This window comes from Pyrgilauda ruficollis, unplaced genomic scaffold, assembly GCF_017590135.1.
Source record: "Pyrgilauda ruficollis isolate IOZ18807 unplaced genomic scaffold, ASM1759013v1 scaffold16, whole genome shotgun sequence".
Taxonomy (NCBI): domain Eukaryota; kingdom Metazoa; phylum Chordata; class Aves; order Passeriformes; family Passeridae; genus Pyrgilauda; species Pyrgilauda ruficollis.
Window position 1 is genome coordinate 9,642,084 of NW_024514764.1, and position 18,686 is coordinate 9,660,769.

Genomic DNA, 18,686 nt, shown 5'->3' on the forward strand with positions numbered 1-18,686 from the left:
ACAGATCTGGGAAGCCGGGCAATATCCGTTTATTTGAGCAAAGTGCTCTCAATAGCTGCAAATGGCACAGTGCCTGTCTAAGGACTGAGTACAGGGTCATGCTAATCATACAGATAACAGCAATTAACTAAAGGAAATGAGGAGGTTTGTACAGAACCAGCCGTACATGAGCTCCTCATGTGATGCTGTTACTGAGGGGAAAAGCAATCCAGGGCTACATAAAGAGGAGATTAACCAGCAAGCACAGGAAAGGGTGTTATTTCGGCATCCAGTATCCAAGATACCACTGCTGAATGCTGTGAGCAGCTCTGGTGACCATACTGCAAGGATAGGCCTGGAAATATATGAAGGATTCAGACAAGACTCTGAAGTCATATTGGCTCTGGAGAAGTTGCCTCACAGTAAGAGGCTTTTGTGGCTCAGGCTATGCAACTTTCCCAAGAGTGACAGGGTTAATTCGGCCTCAGTCTGCAATTACCTCTGAGAGGAAGAAAATCTGATTGCAGGTGGCTCCTGGCCCAGCCAAAATGGACACACTGCAGAACCAGCAAATGCAGCAAACATTTTAAAGCAGAACCCTGGGCTGTGATCAGCTGCACTTCACTCGGTGAGAAGCATGAGTGATGTGTGGACAAAATGCCAGGCTGACATCAGGAGCCCAAAGCAGAAGGTGCAGGTGGAGTTTGGATGTGCAAAGCAGCACCTCCTAGCTTGGACACAAAAGTGAGAAGGCTGTGGGGGTTCTGCAGGTGACAAACCTCTCCCAGCTGTGCTTAATGGCCCTCCCTAGCTGCCCATCTCTGACCCACGTGTGACACATCCCCTAACAGTATCACAAATGCCGTTAATGGCAGTGGGAAAAATTCCAAGATGCTCTATGGAGAGTACCTGAGGAGCCAACAGCTCAAACTGCCTGCCAGGGCCATTTGCAGTACAGGACACTGAGATCTTTTGGGTTTAGTCCTCATATTGACACATGAACAGCCTGAGGATGGTTTGGGGCTGTGTTACTGTACCTTTCCACTGAGACCATTGCAGGATTCAATGAATCTTAAAAATGACAGATCATACCCAGGACAGTGTCCCCAGCTGCCTCAGCAGAGCTGCCCAGCAGCCTCACAGCCTCCCCCCAGGTCCACATGGTTCACCCAACACCCACAGAGCCTCAGCAAAGTCACCAGGAGGCAGGAGCAGGACAACCCCCTCCCCACTAGCCCCTCACATCTACAGAACTGCACATTCTGATGCCAGCCTGAAGGCAGAAATACTCATTTCTGCTCACTGAAGAGTGCACTGGGGTCAGGTTTCATGCACAAGAGGAGCACAGGAGGGCTCATCAAGCCTTTATGCCCAATTATACATGGATGAACCACCCTCTGCAGTCACATGTCTGTTGTGCTTTCCAAACCATCACAAGCACTTCCACCCAAACCTGTGCATGGATTAGCTGGGGGGGACTCAGCACATTATCCAATTAAAAAGAGGGGGAAAAAACATGACAAAGCTCCAGAGTGATTAAGCAACATTTCACATGTCAGAACAGCAGATTTAGTCTCGAATTTGTTAGAATGCTGCGACTAAAAAGAAATACAGGCTGGCATTATGAAAGAATATATTGTAATGGAATCTGCAGCATCAGATTTTTTTCCAGGCAAAAACTACTTGTTACAATAAATGATCTAAAAAAATCAGTATTCATATAAGAATCTGTGTGCATCCACAAAATAGGAGTTGCAAATACATTAGGTTTAAAACAATCTCAGAAAAAACTCATTTTCAGTTAAGTTCTCCCATATCCTCTCCTCTCAAATGACTGCAAAGAGCATCCATACAGTCTCAGAAATCCCATTATCTCCCTGCTCTCATCATAAATTCAGCAGTGTTTCTTTGACAAATTGCATTCCTTTCTATCATATTATTTTAGTAAAAAGTACACATCAGAGCTCTTAATTAAAGCCCACACCTGTAAATTGGATTTTTATATATATAATGGGAATATATACATGTGTAGAATATGAATATAGTACATGCACATAGAGATGGGATCAGGATGTTCCATTACCAAAACAGCACTATCATTTCTACAGCTCTAAAAGAGCCTATTGTGATCTGTGATTTATGTGTTTGTGGGAGCTGTGCTTGTCACCCAGAGCTCCATGCCTCCTTCATTCCTCTGGTTAAAATAGATTAGTTTTTTTAGTTTGTCTATGTGATAAGCTATTCTGGAAGAGTTATTCTAGTGTGAATGCCCTCAGTCTGAAATGAAATACTTTATCATTCTGATTTAGCTTTATCCATATGCTCAAAATTCTCCTATTCCACACGAGGAAACCAAAAAATAAACTGAGCAGCAAGTCTGCTTCCAGTCCAAATGTCCTGCCATTGGTGTTGGGCTGGAAAAGCTCCCCAGTAAGAAAGTGCCCTCACACTCTGGTGGTACCTCCTGGGGGAGGGACTGCTCCAGCCAAGAGGGGAGAGGTGCAAGGGAAGAGAGAAGTCTGCACAAACACCATCAGAGGATACAAGAGACACCATCACCATCCTTGTGTTCATCACGTCCGTGAGGCAAATGCTGCACTTGGACAGCTGAGACGTGTGTGGGAACACAGAGAATTCCTGTACCCAAGGGATTTGGGTGCTCTCATCACAAACTTCCATCAAAAGCCCACAGCAGTTCCAGTGACTTGCCCAGGTGCAGGAATGGAGCCTGTGGCTGTGCAGGAAATTAACCCAAAAGTGGCCTAAGTCCAGCTTTGGAACTGGCCTTTGCAATGCTCCCACTTAACACAAAATTGGCTTCTTTAGGAAAAGTGTAACTACAAGACTTTCATTTTACATGACTTTACTTAAAGTTATCTTATGCCAGGCATGTAGAAAACAAGACATTAGGGGAAAGCACAGAAAGGCCAGCCATGCAGTCGAGATTGATGTGGCAATAGGTGATGGGAGGGCGAGTCCTGAGCCTGCAAAGCAGTGGGGCTGCAGTTCCCCGAGGAGCGGGCTGGCACAGGGACCCCTGGCACACTGTGCCTGCTGCATCCCCCTCCCCATGCCAGCGACCAGGGCAAAAACTCTGACACAGACCCCACAAAGCTGCCTTGCCCTGCCAGTAAGGCACAGATTCACCTCTTCTCCATTAACAGGGGTTTGGCCAGGCTCGGGGCCAGGCTAGGGGAGCAGCAGCAGCAAGGGAAGCAAAGCAAACCCAGCGGCACAGGTGACAGGGCTTTGCATGCGGTGTCCCAGGGATGATCCAGCTCCGGAAGCAAAGCAAACCCAGTGCCCCAGGACAGTGGCACAGGTGACAGGGCTTTGACAGGGATGATCCAGCTCCGGAGGCTGCAGGAGCAGCCCCGCAGCCTCACTGCCCCATGAGTCCCGGCAGTAGGTAGGTCAGGCTGCAGCCCAGAGCCCCTAAAGCATCCCCGCGGGATACAAGCAGCCCATTCACCTCTCTTTTCCCAGCCGCCAGCAATGAAAAACCCAGCCAGGAGCTTTACAGCCTCTTTATTTAAAAGATAAAATGGAAATAAACTTTAGAATGACGTTAGCTAAAACTTTCTAAAATAAAACTTCCATTGAAAGGGGAGGCTGAGAGCAGATATTTCTGAAGCTGCCGCATCCTCCACAGCGCTCGCACTCGGCGCATCCCGAGCCGCCGCCCCCGCCGGAGCCGCTGCCTCCCACTGCTCCAGCCTCGCGTTCCCTGCTCCAGCTCGAATAAACGGGAAGGAACCCTGCCTGCACACACAGGCTTGCCCGGAGCCCAGGCTCCCAACGATCAAGTCGCTCTGTCAGGTTAATTAGCACATAAATTAAGAAATGCTTTGCTCGCAGTAGTGCCGGGCACAGCCAGGGCCCTCCTTGACACGGCACAGAAGGAAAGCTGTGGGCATGGAAATGAACGAAGCATCAGGGAGCCAGGACACAAATTTTTGTCATATCTATGGCCCGTGGTGCAGAGTCACTCAATAACCAAAGGAAATTTAAAAATCACCCTGTTTCTATCATAGCAGCTATTTCTTCCTTGATTACATTTCAGCTTCTCTGCTTTAAAAGTTAGGACATATTTTCCAAATATTTCCAAAATGGGCATCTAAATATACTTCAGCCACACTCTTTCTGGTGCCAGACCGTAGCTGGGAACCACCCTGAAGCTCCACCACCAGGTCAACCCCTCCATCTTAACCCCTACCACCACACAGAAGAAATTGGTACATCTACAACCACCTTCCATCCCACATTGCCCCCCTCACACCCAGGCAAGACCTTTGGACAATTACAATACCTTATAAATACTTTTTTTTTAAATGATTTCTGTTATTTTTATGAAGAACCATGAATTATATACATCACTCAAAAGAAACCTAGAAAGCAAGGAGGTCAAAATGTCAGGGTTCACAATAGTGAGCAATTCCACACAGCTGCCCAAAATTTTCTCGAGGTTCCTTCTTACCTGAGGATGGCACAGTCACAGAAAAGACTTGAAGAAATTTATTCTTCTGAATGGAGAAAAAATGAAAAAAAAAAAAAACTTACCAGTAATACTGAACCAGCCTGCCAGAAGAAAATGGAAGACAAAAAAAAAATATGATTAATGATGCCTTAATCTTTTAATGCAATAATTTCTGCCTTCAAGGGACTTCTGGTAAATAGCACAAAAAGTCTCACCAGGAAATTCCCAGACGCATTAATCTTGCTGCTGGGCCCTGGCAGGTTCTCTGTGCAGTCAGAGGCTCCTCAGTGCAGTGAGGGTGTTGCTGGGCCAGCAGACAGACATGAAAACCTATTTCAGCTCTAAAAGCAGCACAGGTTCAAAGCCTGCTCCAGCCTGCTCCAGCTCGTACCACGGGGAACCCCATCTGGAGCTCTGCCACCCCCTTACACACTGTCAGAATCCTGACATTCCTGTTGTCCCCACGTCAGCAGCTCCTCCATGGAGCCTGAGCTTATTTCTGGTGCTCCACCATGGCATGCTCAGGCCACCTCTGACTCACCAGCCCTGTTTGCTCCATGTCAGGACAGCACAGTTCCCTCAAGTGACTCACATCCTGCGTGACCAAGCCTGTGGCCCATCCAGTCACATCTCACAGCCACCATGACGAGTGACAACTCACCAAGAGGTTTCCATCACTCTCTTGCCTTCATCCCTGTGGGGCAAGTAGGCCTGGGGGTAGCAGACACAGCAGAATTTAAAGCTGTCTAAAGCAGGGTCAAGCAGCTCTGAAGAAAGAGTGGGTTCACATGAACACACCGTGAATTGTGAATTTCAGAGCACCTGTTAATTTAGGAGGAGCATCAAGTGATGCAGCTGAGGGCTGGAGATGCAGGTCAAAGTGGCACACAAAACACAATGCTTTGTGGAAGGAACTCTGGCCAGGGAAGGGAAGGACAGGGATGGAGAGAGGTTGGGTACATGCACCTAGATAAGTAAGTTTTCTTTTGACACATCTTTGGTCAATAGACCCCAGAAGATTATGTAACTTAATTTACTTAAATCTCTTAATTTGCACACATTTCATCTTCTTCTACCTTGCTTCAGATAGCAGGACTTGGAGGCATGGATTTGAAGGACTGGGCAGCAGCTTTACAAAACCATTTCCCAGAGATCCTTAGCCCCAAACAACAACAAGGCAACAACAATCAGGTGAATACTAAACAACAAATGAGGCACATCTGAGTCTGGCAAACTGAACTCATGCACATTGGCAAGAATCAGCTGTAGAAGAGCTGCCCACGCTGAGGGGCAGAGATTAAAGGGTAGAACTTAAGAAGTGCTTCCAGGCATACAGGTAATCATCCAGACATGAGTAACAGCAGGGACAGGAAGCAGTGGCAGCTGGTACAGGAGCATGTGAGCTGTGCTCATACCATCACCCCAGGCAGCACACGAGGGCTCCCAGGGCAGAACCACACCCTGGAGGCAATGGGCACTGGATTGGCAAACCCTGCTCTGAGAGCTGCCACCCAGCAAAGAGCTGCTCCTGGAAAACACCTCAGCAATGTGTGCAGGGGATTTGTACTGGCACAAGACCATGGCCAAGTGCCCCAGCATGGGGAAAGGAGGGTCCCTGCAGCAGCTTGGGATGCTCTCCAAACATCTCTTTTAAGCCAATAAACTCCACAATTTTACAATAAGCTACATAGGGAGTCGCATACACATCTTACATATGTACCCTGAGCATCACCAGATATCTGCAAAGATTGAGGAACTTGACTGTCTCACATTCTGAAATCCATACCATGAACTCAGACCATTGGAAAAATGGCATCAGTGGCATTCTGCTTCTGTTGGAGATGCAGCCATTTCAGTGCAGTTTAAAAATGCATGTTGCTCTTCCCACCTCCTCCATCTCTCTTCATACTTCCTCACTGCACTTCCCCCGGTCATTTCAGCACATCCCCATACATTCATTCATCATCCTCCCCAAGCTGCCTTTATTGGATCCTGCTTTGTATTTGGTGCCCCGAGACATTTCTCTTCCTGCCCAAGAAGAACCAGAAAATTAAACCTGCAGAAGAACATAAAATTGCCTTTAAAAGTAAAAACGTACTACCTTGAGACAGCTCAGCAGTATGTCAGTATATAACTAATGAGCATCCTTATTTTCTAACCCTTTTGCTTTACTTGCCAGCCTTTGAAGGCCAGGCTATGTGACCTAAGGGACAGAAAGGGTGAACAAACTCAGATGGACCAAACATTCAGTACGAGAAAGTTTCAGAAGCACCTTCAAGGACAAGAAATATGCAGGAGAGAAGTAGAAGTGGTTAAGGAGAATATTCAGCATGTATTATCAGGTGAACATTAAGGCACCAGCATCTCCTTCAGAAGAAAAAACTCTTCTAACTTCCCAGAGCTCAAAAACTCCAAAAGGTTCCATGGATTGTCATTTCTCTCCCCACCTTTCCCTTTCCCTTTCCCTTTCCCTTTCCCTTTCCCTTTCCCTTTCCCTTTCCCTTTCCCTTCAGAAGAAAAAACTCTTCTAACTTCCCAGAGCTCAAAAACTCCAAAAGGTTCCATGGATGTCATTTCTCTCCCCACTTTTCCTTTTCCTTTTCCTTTTCCCTTTCCTTTCCTTTCCCGGAACCAGAGTTTGACAAAACTGCAGCTCAAGTTCCAGGCAGTGGAACCTGAGTTTGACAAAACTGCAGCTCAAGTTCCAGGCAGTGACTGCTGAGACCTCCCCTCCGTGCTCATTTGCACAGGGCTTTAGCAGACTGCAGAGTGCCATCTAGACGGAGGAAGGAGGATGTGCTGCCAGCCAGCCAGCTGGAGGTAATAAATCCTTCAGGGGTGCATCACAGAATGCCTACAAGATGCTTTGCAGAACAGCTCTTTGCACACTGCAGATGTTTTGTGGCAATTTTTTTAAAGTACTAAAATCCTCCAGTGGCTGAGTGAGCAATGGTCTCAAATGGCTTGTGGGATGAGATGAGAGCCCTTTCAGTTTAACATTTGAATATTTATGCATTCTCATAGAGAAACATTTTAGGTCCTTATTTTTTCCAGGCTATTTTAAGGTTCAGATGACCACCGAATCAGGACAGTTTTTAATGCTGGGCTTCCAGACAGAGCCTCATTAAAGGACACATGGACCTGAATGGGGCTTACATGAAAATTAATGAATTTTTTATGTATGTGCAAATGTTTGCCTATGGAAAGGCACTGGAAGGCATACTCCATGAGTTGTGGGTTTTTGAGGTGGAGAAGGATAGAAATCTTGAGCAGGATAGAAATCTTGCCTGTATCATAAATGGAAAAATATTAATCTGAGATGACCATAGAGCTGTGGTGGGCAGCAGCTGCTGCAGGGCCTGCTCCAAGGGACAGTGTTCCCACAAACCTGCAGTAAGAAACCAAACCACATCAACACCAAATTTCTGCTCTCCTGTCTCAAGAAAACAACATTCTCATTTGTGTAATACTGTGAAAAGTGCAGAAAAGTCTCTCCTAAGCTCTTACATTTCCCTTATATCCAGCTGTGCATAATCACTGCCAATCCCAACCACCCCAGAGAACACCAGCAGCTCCATACCCTTCACAAACAATGCTGAAATGCAGAGACCTCCTAAACATGCTTGTGTAAGACTGAAATGTGCCTTTGCTGCCCAGGACAGCCCTTCTGAGTTAGATGAGCCTGAGGATAAGCCAGTGCTTGTGAAGGTCATCAAGGAGGATGAAGCCCCACTGACCTGCTTGGGCAGGGAAGCAGGTCCTGCTGCCCCGTCACCTTTGTTAAATCCAGCATGGAAATCACTCCACTGCACCTTGCTGCCTGCCCTTGTCCAAGCTCACAAGATAACCTCAGGAAAAATTCAGCAGAAGGCTGAGCTGAGGACACAGCAAGCGGAATAAATGTGCTCACCTTTCTCCTGTCAAAACCCAACCTGACAAATTCACCATTTAAACTAAGCAGCACTGAAACAGACCCGTGAAATGGTTGGGGTTAGAGGAACCCTAAAGATCATTTTGTTTCAACCCCCCTGCTATGGGCAGGGACACCTTCCAGCATCCCAGGTTGCACCAAGCCCCTTCCAGCCTGGCCTGGGACACTTCCAGGGATCCAAGGGCAGCCACAGCTTCTCTGGGCACCCTGTGCCAGGGCCTCCCCACCCTCACAGCAACAGCAGCCAAAGAATGCCTCGTGTCAAGAGTCCATATTCAAGAGACAGCAGCACAAAGCTGCCCTCAGAAGCACAATCATTTCTTTGGGAGTTATAAAACCAGGCACTAGCACAGCAATGTAATAAATAATAGAACCTGGTGAATAATGCAAATAAAACATTTTCTCTTCCTATTTTTCATGTTTCTAAATATATTTCCTTCTGTTGCTGTCAGGCCTATTCTGCTTTGCCTTTCACAAACCTTCATGCAGAGCAGAAAAAAATTGCAAAGGACTTGGGAGAGAAGCAAAAGGGCTGCTGTCACCCCTGCCTTGTTCCCCCTGCCTCTGCCTTGTTCCCCCTTCCTCTGGCACACTCTGTCAGGACCAGGAAGCCGGGGGCTGGATTTAGATTCAGCAGGAAAACTCTCCCAGCCTGTAATTATGCTGACAGCTCCACGAAAGCTTTACTTTGGGTCTAATTAAGACTTATTAGATTTGAAAACAAACAGAACTTGGTTCTTTCCAGTATGATAGACCCTGTACATATGCAAAGAAAAAAGGTGAAAATGAAAAAATAATGGAAATGCAAGGAGAAAAAAAACAAGAAAAGAGGTCTGTGTCCAGCATTTTGAGTTAGGGCTTGGAGCCCTTCATGAGCATCAATATTGGAGATGGTGGGATGGTGGACAGAGGGACAGAGCCTGACTCAGAGCTCCTCACCCACTGGTTAGGGGCCACTTGCACATTGCTCCCCAGTATCCTGTGGTTAATGCTGTGAAGCAGGAGGGAAATTCAGCCTTTCAGAGTGTCTGATGGCCGAGAGATGGGGCAGGAGGGGAAGCAGCACATACAGGATCTTGGGGTGAAGGGCTGCACTTCCACGTCTGCAGGAGAGAATGCACAACCTGAGCTTGCCTCGGTCAGCATGAATGTCACCTTAGTTTGTGTACTGAATACCTAATGTCAGTGCAGCAAAAGGACACTACAGCAGAGTTTTTCAAAAAGACATTCACAGGAGCTGCACCCACCTGGTGCAAGGAGGGGATTTCCCTGTCCCCAGAGAGACACGGACAATAAATGCAGCTCATTCACTCTTCTCATAGACTATTTTCTCACATTAAGAGCAGAAGATTATGAGAGTGTATGTGCTGGGCTGCAGTAAAAAGGCAGCGTCTGAGTGCCGAGCCCAGCACAGCTGCTGGAGTGCCAGTGCCCTCTCCTGTTCAGCGTGCACCAGCTCGTTCCACAGCATGTCTGCACGCCTTCGGAGGCTGGGGAAACATTCCAGCCTGACATCCTGCTAACAGCCCATTAAAAATGGTGTTTATAAGGTTAAGGGAAATATGAAAATGCTGCAGAACTTCTGTGGACACTGTGTTCTCTTTGCTGCAGTCCAGAATAGTTATCATTTGCATCGGGACATTTAGGAAGAAATAATCCTCAAACTATCCCATGTCATTATGTACAGCAGGTTTGCATCTTCTTTCCAGAGCACATCTTCAATGGCATCCACTTTTACTCTGTGTGGCTGTAACTTGAACTTCAGCCACTGCCAAATGTATTCACAAAGTCACAGAGGAGGAAAGCGAAGCCAAAGGGAGTCATCAGGGATTGACATTGGGGTTTATCCTCCCACTCTACCTGGACAGTTTTCCAGACTTTTTACACTGTCGTGTAATTACAACAGCACAGATTTATCCCCATTTTACCAGAGTATTAAAAGCAGTGGTGCTGCTACAAAGTGTTTTCCAAACAGTTCTCTTCTCAGCCCAAGGATTTCTGAAGGGCAGCTGTGATGAAGTTTTCTGGTCTGATATTATTAAGCATCCTAAAGCAATAGAAAGAATTTAAAGGATGAGTAGCAAACCTTTTCACTACTGGAAAGTGGGAATATTCCCAGGGACACTGTCCCCAGATGCCTTTAGAATTGTTATTGATGTGCCAACAGAGGGAACATGTTTTCCTCCTTCTGAATCACCACTGCCTGGAGCCATGCTGTAATGTGGGAATTCCAGCATCGGGCTACTACAATGAATGAAGGTCTCCAAGTCCTATCCTTGAGAGAGTTGTCACTTAATTACACATGACAATACTTAATGACTTAAAACTAAGACAAAAATAACCCAAGGCTCCTCAAAACAAGCTCAGCTGAGCAAGGTTTCTGGCAAGGGCACTGCAAACTGAGCGGTGAGGGCCCCCCATTCAAACAGGATTTCCTAGTTCCTGAGGTGTCCTTGTAATCCCAGCAGTGACCTTTCCTCCTCTCTCCCCTCACAGGGCTCACACAACCTCGCATCCCCAGGGGCCAGGGCCACCCAAGAGCTCAGGAGGGAGAGGGGTGACACACAAACTGCTGAGACCATCTCAGCCCTAACCAGGCTGACAGAAACAAGCCTGATCAGGTGATGGAGAGCAAAAATCACCCAAGTTAAGCAGAGCAGGAACATGTTTGGCACCTCTCAGCTTTAGGAAGATAACAAGCACCCTTGAGCAGGAAGGAGGAGCTCCTGGAGACCCTGCTGGGCAGAGCACGGCTTTGGTGGCACTGCTGTCACCAGCACCAAGAGAAATTGCCCTACAGGGAGCCAGGGATGGACAGTACCTCCTGGCAAAGTCAGACTCTCCTCCTGGGGATGCTGAGCCATCTGAAAGCTAAATTGCTCTAACTGGAGCAATACCAGTTTGCCCAACTGAAAGCCAGGGCTCAGGTGAGCTGGCAGAAACAGCTCACCCTGTGAAGTGGCTCTCATGCCCCTCTCACTGTCTGTTATTCCCACCAGCACCAACCAGCAATGGATGACAAGAGCAGGGTCTCTATGATCATAGACAGGCAACCTGACATGATGTGTTATTTCTTGTATATTTCCTCTATGTTTTTCTCCAAATAAAATTAATAAGATCAGACAAAATTTCACACTAAAATGTTGTCTAGGGTGTTGGTGACACTATATTTATACAATATCTCTCACCTTAAAAGATGTATTAACCTGTACAGCAGCTTAAATTAATTCTGCTTTGTGTTCTGGCAGCCAGAAACAACAAATACAGCTGCTCTGCTATCAGCTGCCAGGTCTCCTGCCACTACCTTTCTATAAAGCTATTTGCTGGCAGCTCCTGCTGGGAGCAGAGACCTGGTGTGGTGCTCACAGGGGTCACAGAAGAGCAAGGCCACACTGCAGCCACTGGGTGTTACCAGAGGCCACCACAGAGCCCTGCTCCAGCCAAAGAGCAAAGCTCAGAGCACCTTTGCAAGGGCCTTGGTTGTCACACCCAGGGGATACCCACAGCTCCTCACATACAGATTTGGACACCTCTAACTTCTTTTTTCTGCAACTTAGATCTATGAGAGAAAACTAATCTGTCCCAGTTTGGATGCTCACACAAAACCCATCAGTACACCAGGGTTCTTCCAATGATTTTGGGTTTTGTCAGTTCTTTACATAACATATGCTCACACTGCAATAATTAGGACGAGATCTGGAACTTGCTGAAAGCCAGCTGGGAAATGGGGATTTATCCAAAAACAAGTTTTGGGACTCTCACAGAGCAAGGGAGATGTTGTACCACAGTAAACTGAAGTTTAGAAGACACTAAAGGTGTTTCCACACCAGAAACTGTATTGGTTGGAGTCTAAAATGAGTTACCTCTAATGACTTGTGGCTGTTACTCCAGACTCCCAGTTTGTAGGAGTCCTACTAGACCACTCTGAGGAAAAGCCCATCAAGGCACTTCCATGTTCACCACCTGTGATGCCAGACAGACATGCAAACAGGAAGCAATGCCCCGCATTTCTGAGCAAATCAGTCCCAAAGTAAAATCTGAAGGGAAAGCCATACATCCAGGAGCTACCTTTATTGAAATGCACCTTCATCAGGCCAACAATGGCCAGTTTCAGGCCAATTTCATCAGTGAAATCATCTCTTTTTATGTCAAAACCATCAGGTTTGGGGTCTTCTGACCTGAAGCAGCAGCAGCTCCCTTGAGCTGGTTCATGTGCTGTAGGTGTGGGTATCCCCTCTATGCAGGGCACCAGCCAGGCTAGCCCTGGGGAGGATGGAGCACAGGAGGTGACACACACCATGACACTCCAGGTGGACACACCCTCTGCAGCTGAGGCTCCTGCTGTGGCTCCACATCAGACAGTGCAGATCCAGCACAGGCTCTGTGGCAAATCCACCCCACAGCTCTGCCCCAAGCTCTGCAAGGCTGCTAAGGGAAGCTGCTGAAGGTTTCCTTTCATTAATCAATGACTTTAAAGCCATTTATGGCACTAAATGTCTCTCCTGAAATTCCTAGTTATAGCTGGTGCCTGTACCTAGCAAGCTGCTATTCTCTCTGCTGATATTCAGTCTTGCTGAGGTACCACTGCAGGGACACCACCATCCCTCACAGTCCCCATCCAGAAAGTCCCTCAGTGAAGCACCACTTCTCTTGTTTTGTGGCCCAAAAGCATCACTTCAAGGTATGATATAACTCTATAAATAAAGATACAATGTATAATACTTATGATAACCAAATTGTTTTCATAACAAATTGCTAGCAGCCTCTGAAATCTCTAAATACCCCAAACAGAAAGCATTTAATTGCACTCTGAGTCACTGATGGATTTCAGTCCATCTGTAATACTTAAACTGAGTAGCTATCTCCAACAGCTACATCCATATTAACAAATGAGAAAAAAAGTCAAGTCCACAGCACACTGAAATCAATACAGCTTTAAATGTACTCATTTGAGATGAATCTACAGCCCTCACACATTAAAAAGTGCCAGCTCAGCATTTTTCTAGGAACTGAATCACCTTCCCACCAGCCCCACAGGACTCCAAAGAGTATTTCAGAGAGGGAGAAAATGTCCAAGAACCTTAAAAAAATGGGGAAAAACTCAAGTTGGCAATAATGAGTAATTTCTGCTGTGTACTTCCAAAGGTAAGGGAAAAATAGGGGCTACCCAAAACAAAATTTAGGGAACTACCCACTGAAGTGCTCCTTGGTGTGCAGTCTTCTGCTTTCTTTCAAAGGGAAGAATATTTTCTTTCAACTTCACATAATTTCAAAACATGAAATAGTAAAAAAAGAAACCAAAACAGTGCAGCAAGTCAGTTAAGTAAATACTGGCATTAACTAATATTTATTGAAGGTATAAATAGTGAGTCCCAAAGCCTTGGTGTAAAACCAAGTAGCTCTAAATCTGCCCCACTGCACCCAGCACTACAAGCCACAGACATGCTCACCCCAGGATTATTTTGCATGTTTTAAGTCATGTCTCCACCCCTGAGCACACTCCAAGATTTGATCAATCCTACGCTCACATCAAAAGAGCAAAATGCTGTAGTAGATGTGTAAAGAATCGATTTGTAAGAAATGGAGGAGGGAAAGTTACTTGCATGGACTAATAACTTTATAAGGCTTCCCAAAAGAACATGTCAAAGCATTTGAAACTATAGATCTTCTAAAATCTGATCCATACTTTATTCTACAGCCACAGCACATGAAAAATATGTCAGAATCTGTGCTTTAAGTTGCTGAAATTCATCAGAATAAATAGGAAAGTTGGAACAAAGCATAGCTGCCATTGAGATGAAAACACCTAATTCCTGCTGGCCCTTTGGTGGACTTTGTCTCACAACTGGACACTACAGACTATACAGATAATTTCAACACAGACTTATTTAAAACAATGAAAAAATGAGAGGATGTGAGGAAAGGGAAGAAAAGAAAATATGAGATATTGCTGAGTGAAAGCAGAGTAGAGAGGTACCACAGGGGGGCACAAGGAGGAAACTATTTGCCAGAATAAGATGCAGATCCACAGCTTTGTTTCTACTTATAGAAATGGTTAAAAATAAAAAAATTTAAAAAAAAAAGTTTAAAAAATGTACTTGCTTGTTTGTGGCAGCTGTGTCTCCTGTTCTGACGTCCACAGGGGTCTCAAGGGCCATTCCTTCCATCAGGAGGGTCACAATAATACAGCAGAGCTATTGATCTCAGTGCCTGCTTCATCCATACCAAGGGTGGCAAACAACCCTGGCACCCCCTCACCTGGCTCCAGGGTAGATGGGAGGGATTTCACACCATACGTAAATTTAATTAACAAGAATTTGAGCTCAGAGCTTTACCTCATCAAGGTAAGCTCAGGAAAAATCCACATGGCATCAGCACACTCAGCCAGGCTCCAGTCTGCTGCAGAAAAGTGAGTCCTGTTTCCCGGGCTTCACAAACATGGAGTCTGTGGAAATAGTCTGTAAAATGGGATTTCAGTTACACCCGAGCTGGAACTATTAAAAAAAAATTCCTTTTGCTTTGAAGTCTTTGATGCAGGGTCAGAGCCATTAGTGCAGATTCAATCACAGGAATTATTTTGGTTTGACATGAACATCTGTTCCCTCCCTGTGCCCCTCAGGCTGGGCAGGAGCCAGCCTGGCTTTGGCTCACATTCTCTCTAAGTGTGTGTAAAAACTTCTTGGGTTGGCAGACCAGACCTGTTTGACACAAAAACAAAGGTGGCAGTACGGCCCAGGTGGAACACAAGTCTGCTTCAGAGGGGCTTGAGCTCAGAGTCACCACGGCCATCTCTGAGCCCTTCCACACACGCTGGCAGTCTGCACAGGGACCTTTAAACAACAGCCAAGGCACCCTGCCCAGCCAGGGGCAAGAGCTGGCGTGAGCCCAGGGCTGCTCGCCTGCCCCAGCAGTGTCACTGCACCTGCAGCACCTGCAGCACCAGGGAGCGCATGGCAGCGCCAGGAACCAAACCCCCACACCACACTGACACCTCAAACGCTGCTCCTCCGCATTTGCACAGCTTTTCCCTTGCAATAACACCTCGTAGTAAGGTGGTATGACCATGTTTGACCCCAAACGTGGCTCAGCCCTGGCAGCTGCGGTGGGCCCTGGCCTGGCTGCCATGAACCCTTCAGAGCAAGCCCTGCAGAGCAGGCTGGGGACCGTGCGATAAGGCCGTGGGCACTGTGATAAGGCCGTGGGCACTGTGATAAGGCCGTGGGCAGTGTGATAAGGCCGTGGACAGTGTAAGAAGGTCGTGGACAGTGCGATAAGGCCGTGGACAGTGCGATAAAGCTGCCCGTGGCCAGCACTGAGGCTCTGCTGGCTCACACCCTAGATGGCAGCAGCACCCAAGGAATGGGCTGGGAAACACAAATCTGCCCATGCCTGATGGGGTTTCACGTTCATATAAATCCCATCTGAAGGCTTCCATCTAAAAAGAAATTCCTCTGGAAACCTGAACGAAAGGAGCATGATGTGAACACAGAGCGTTTCTGGAGCTGGGAGCCGAGGTGTCAGATCCCTCACGGCAGCACGGCAAGGACAGAGCCAGCTCTGCCCTGCAGCCTGCAAAGATCACAGGCACGCTCTGCTTTTTCTGTCACCAACACACTTTTCTGCCACAGTAATGGAACAAAACTGCTGTGAAAGGGTAACTGGGAGGGCTGAACAACGGGGGAGGGAGGACACCCTCAGCTTGGGGAAACCTTGGCCTGTTTCTCTGTGTAATCCTTTCCAAGTCGTACCCACACCTTACAATAACCGTACTCATTTCAGTACTGGCGCACTGTTCCCAGCTCCCTGATGGCTCCTCACTCCCCAGCCAAGAGGACAGTCCCAGGGCAGGGGCACAGCCCTGGCACAGGGCACACGGGGGGCCATGGCTGTGTGGGACGTGCTGGGCAGCAGGAGCTGCAGGGCCATTCCCGCTGCATCCACCCAGGAGCAGGGGATGCACACCCTGGGGGATTTTTCCAGGAGCACAGGGTAGCAGGAAAAGGGTGCTATTCCCCCCTGACACACAGGACTGGCACTGCACAGCACCCACCTCACTCTGCAAGGTGTCAGAGACCTTCAGAGAGTCCACAAAAGTCAGCTCACACCAGACTCTTCTTTCCCTGCCCATGCTGGCCCTACCTCTGCTCTCCAACGCTCTTGCAAACGCTGCAGTGCTGCAGTCAGGGCTGCAGTGAACTCCTGGGAGTTCACTCAATTCCATTCCTCATTCTGAAGAAACATTAATATTTTAGCATCAATGACTATTGATTTTTCTTTTTCCATCTTGCATTTCTTGAGCACATCCTGTATGGAAGCAAACTTGAGAGAGAAGAAAAGAGAGCAAATAATGTTGTTTAACTTGCAATGTATTACCAGCTTCATTAAGTGAAATGCTAAACCTGGACTTTTCCACATGGATTAAATGTCACTGTGGCAGATAATGGACAAAATATGTCTACAAATGAAAACCAGAATGAGATACAAGTAGCAGAAGTGGGAAAGCATCACTCCATCCACTGCCTCATGCATCTCCCTGCAGTAACCAAGGCACCAGCCTGAGTCTCACCCTGCTGGGCTGGGCAGTGCCACAGGTTTTACCACATCACCTGAAAAGCATCTTGGCCATCCTGTCACCCATGCCACTGCTGTCTGAGAAGAGTTAACTTTGGGCTAGATATTCAAGGGTTACTCTTCTATAATAAAGTCATGATTATGGAGATTACACCAGCTCTACTATTATATTTGAAAATTTAAACACAAGAAACACACAGGATTAACAAAAAGTGACAGTTTCAGCTCAAGGGCCTGCAAAGTTGCCTTCAGCCACAGAGAAAGTAGGCAAAGCAGGATGTCAGGATGGATTTTGATCTTTATAAAGGCAAGATGACAGCACACTGTGCTTCTAAGGATACAAATACAGCTAGTAAATTCAAGATTTTCTGTTGCACAGTTCTGTTCATCTGATAATCTTAGGAGTTCTTCAGCTCAAAAAATAATTGATTCCCCACCAGTCACAGGAGCAGGCAAAGGCACAGGGAAGCAAACCCACAGGGGACGGGTGCAGCCCTGCCATCACACAGGGCAGAGCATCTCTTGGCACAGCCTGCTGGATGCTACGTTCCAGAAGAAAATCTGGGCTAAAACACAAGAAGCAAAACTCCAGACCCTGGGAGAGCCAGGACTCCTTCCCCACACCTCAGGCTGCCCATATCACCTTGCCTCTACCTGCTAAAGCAGGGACAAATGCTGCTTTTTAAATATATTCACACAGTAGCTGGGTCACTGCCACATTATGGGTATGCTCCAGAGTGAGACTTCCAAAAACCAGGGGCTCCACCACCACATGGCATTTATAGGACTTGAGGTCTCTGTAATCCTGGAGAGGATTCTCACCTCCTCCTCTCTACCTGCAAAGATCAGTGAGCTGCAGCACGGCCATCACTGGCAGGTTCACCCCTTTCCTGTGAGGCTCCAGCATGGGAAGAAGCTCCTCCAGATCATTCCCAAGCAGTGGAAACTGGCAAGGCTCCATAAAGCAGCTGAAGATCTGGCTCCACTTGATAGTTTTATCTGAGATCATGATGAGCTTGACTAGAGGGTGCCAGCTGGATTGCTCTGGGGAACCCTATTTATAGATAACACTTGAAAGGGCAAGTTCAAGGTGATGGCCCCTGGTGGGCTGTTTTTGTATTCCTTCAGGAGATCCCTATTCACACCTACCCCAGTACTTGCCAGGCAGGTTGGAAAGGCAGCAGATGAGAGCTGCTGGTGCTTTGTGCTTTCTCCAGCCTCCTGGCAGGAGCTCTGCTGCCATCTTGCCCTGCAGCACAGACCCTGGACAGCTGACACATAGCTGCACATTCTTCAGACCAAACCTTCATTTTTGTGGTCAGAGCAGTTTGGGGTTTTTTTCTCAGAGCAATGAGATTCTCAGTGCAGCAACAACAGATCACCACTTTGTAGAGCCATCACCTGCTTGCCTCTGAGCACAGCACTTGTTACTTGACTCTGGGCATTTTGTTTCACAAAGAACATTGCAAAATCACTGGCAAGAATCACCTCAGGAATTATTTTTGTTTGCTGAAGGACTGGTTTTCAAAGGGGTAAAGGGACTAGGCATAGCATCTAAATAATCCCAAGGGCTTTGCATTGCTTTAAAAAACTTGGGAGATATTTTAAAGCATCAGCATCACTCCCATGAAATCCCCTGTGACACAGAGATGCCTCCACTGAGCCTAAACCACGAAGCAAAGCCACAGGCTTAAAAAAGAGAAAGGATTCCCCTCCATACCATTGCAT

At 47.0% G+C, this 18,686-nt stretch overlaps 1 long non-coding RNA gene across 6 annotated transcripts; it reads right to left on the bottom strand.

Annotated features, from left to right (window-relative positions):
• Nucleotides 1-1,243: 1,243 nt before the first annotated feature.
• LOC121350736 lies at nucleotides 1,244-18,354 on the bottom strand. 6 transcript variants are annotated; one of them, XR_005954704.1, is made up of 4 exons: nucleotides 17,781-18,354; nucleotides 16,438-16,706; nucleotides 14,723-14,845; nucleotides 1,244-6,484 (listed from the first exon to the last, which is right to left on the bottom strand). It is a non-coding gene; the product is annotated as an uncharacterized LOC121350736 (long non-coding RNA). The 6 variants fall into 6 exon arrangements; XR_005954705.1 differs by lacking the exons at nucleotides 16,438-16,706; nucleotides 17,781-18,354 and adding an exon at nucleotides 15,086-15,480; XR_005954706.1 differs by lacking the exons at nucleotides 16,438-16,706; nucleotides 17,781-18,354 and having other exon boundaries at nucleotides 1,244-5,167; nucleotides 6,243-6,484; nucleotides 14,723-15,480.
• Nucleotides 18,355-18,686: the final 332 nt, after the last annotated feature.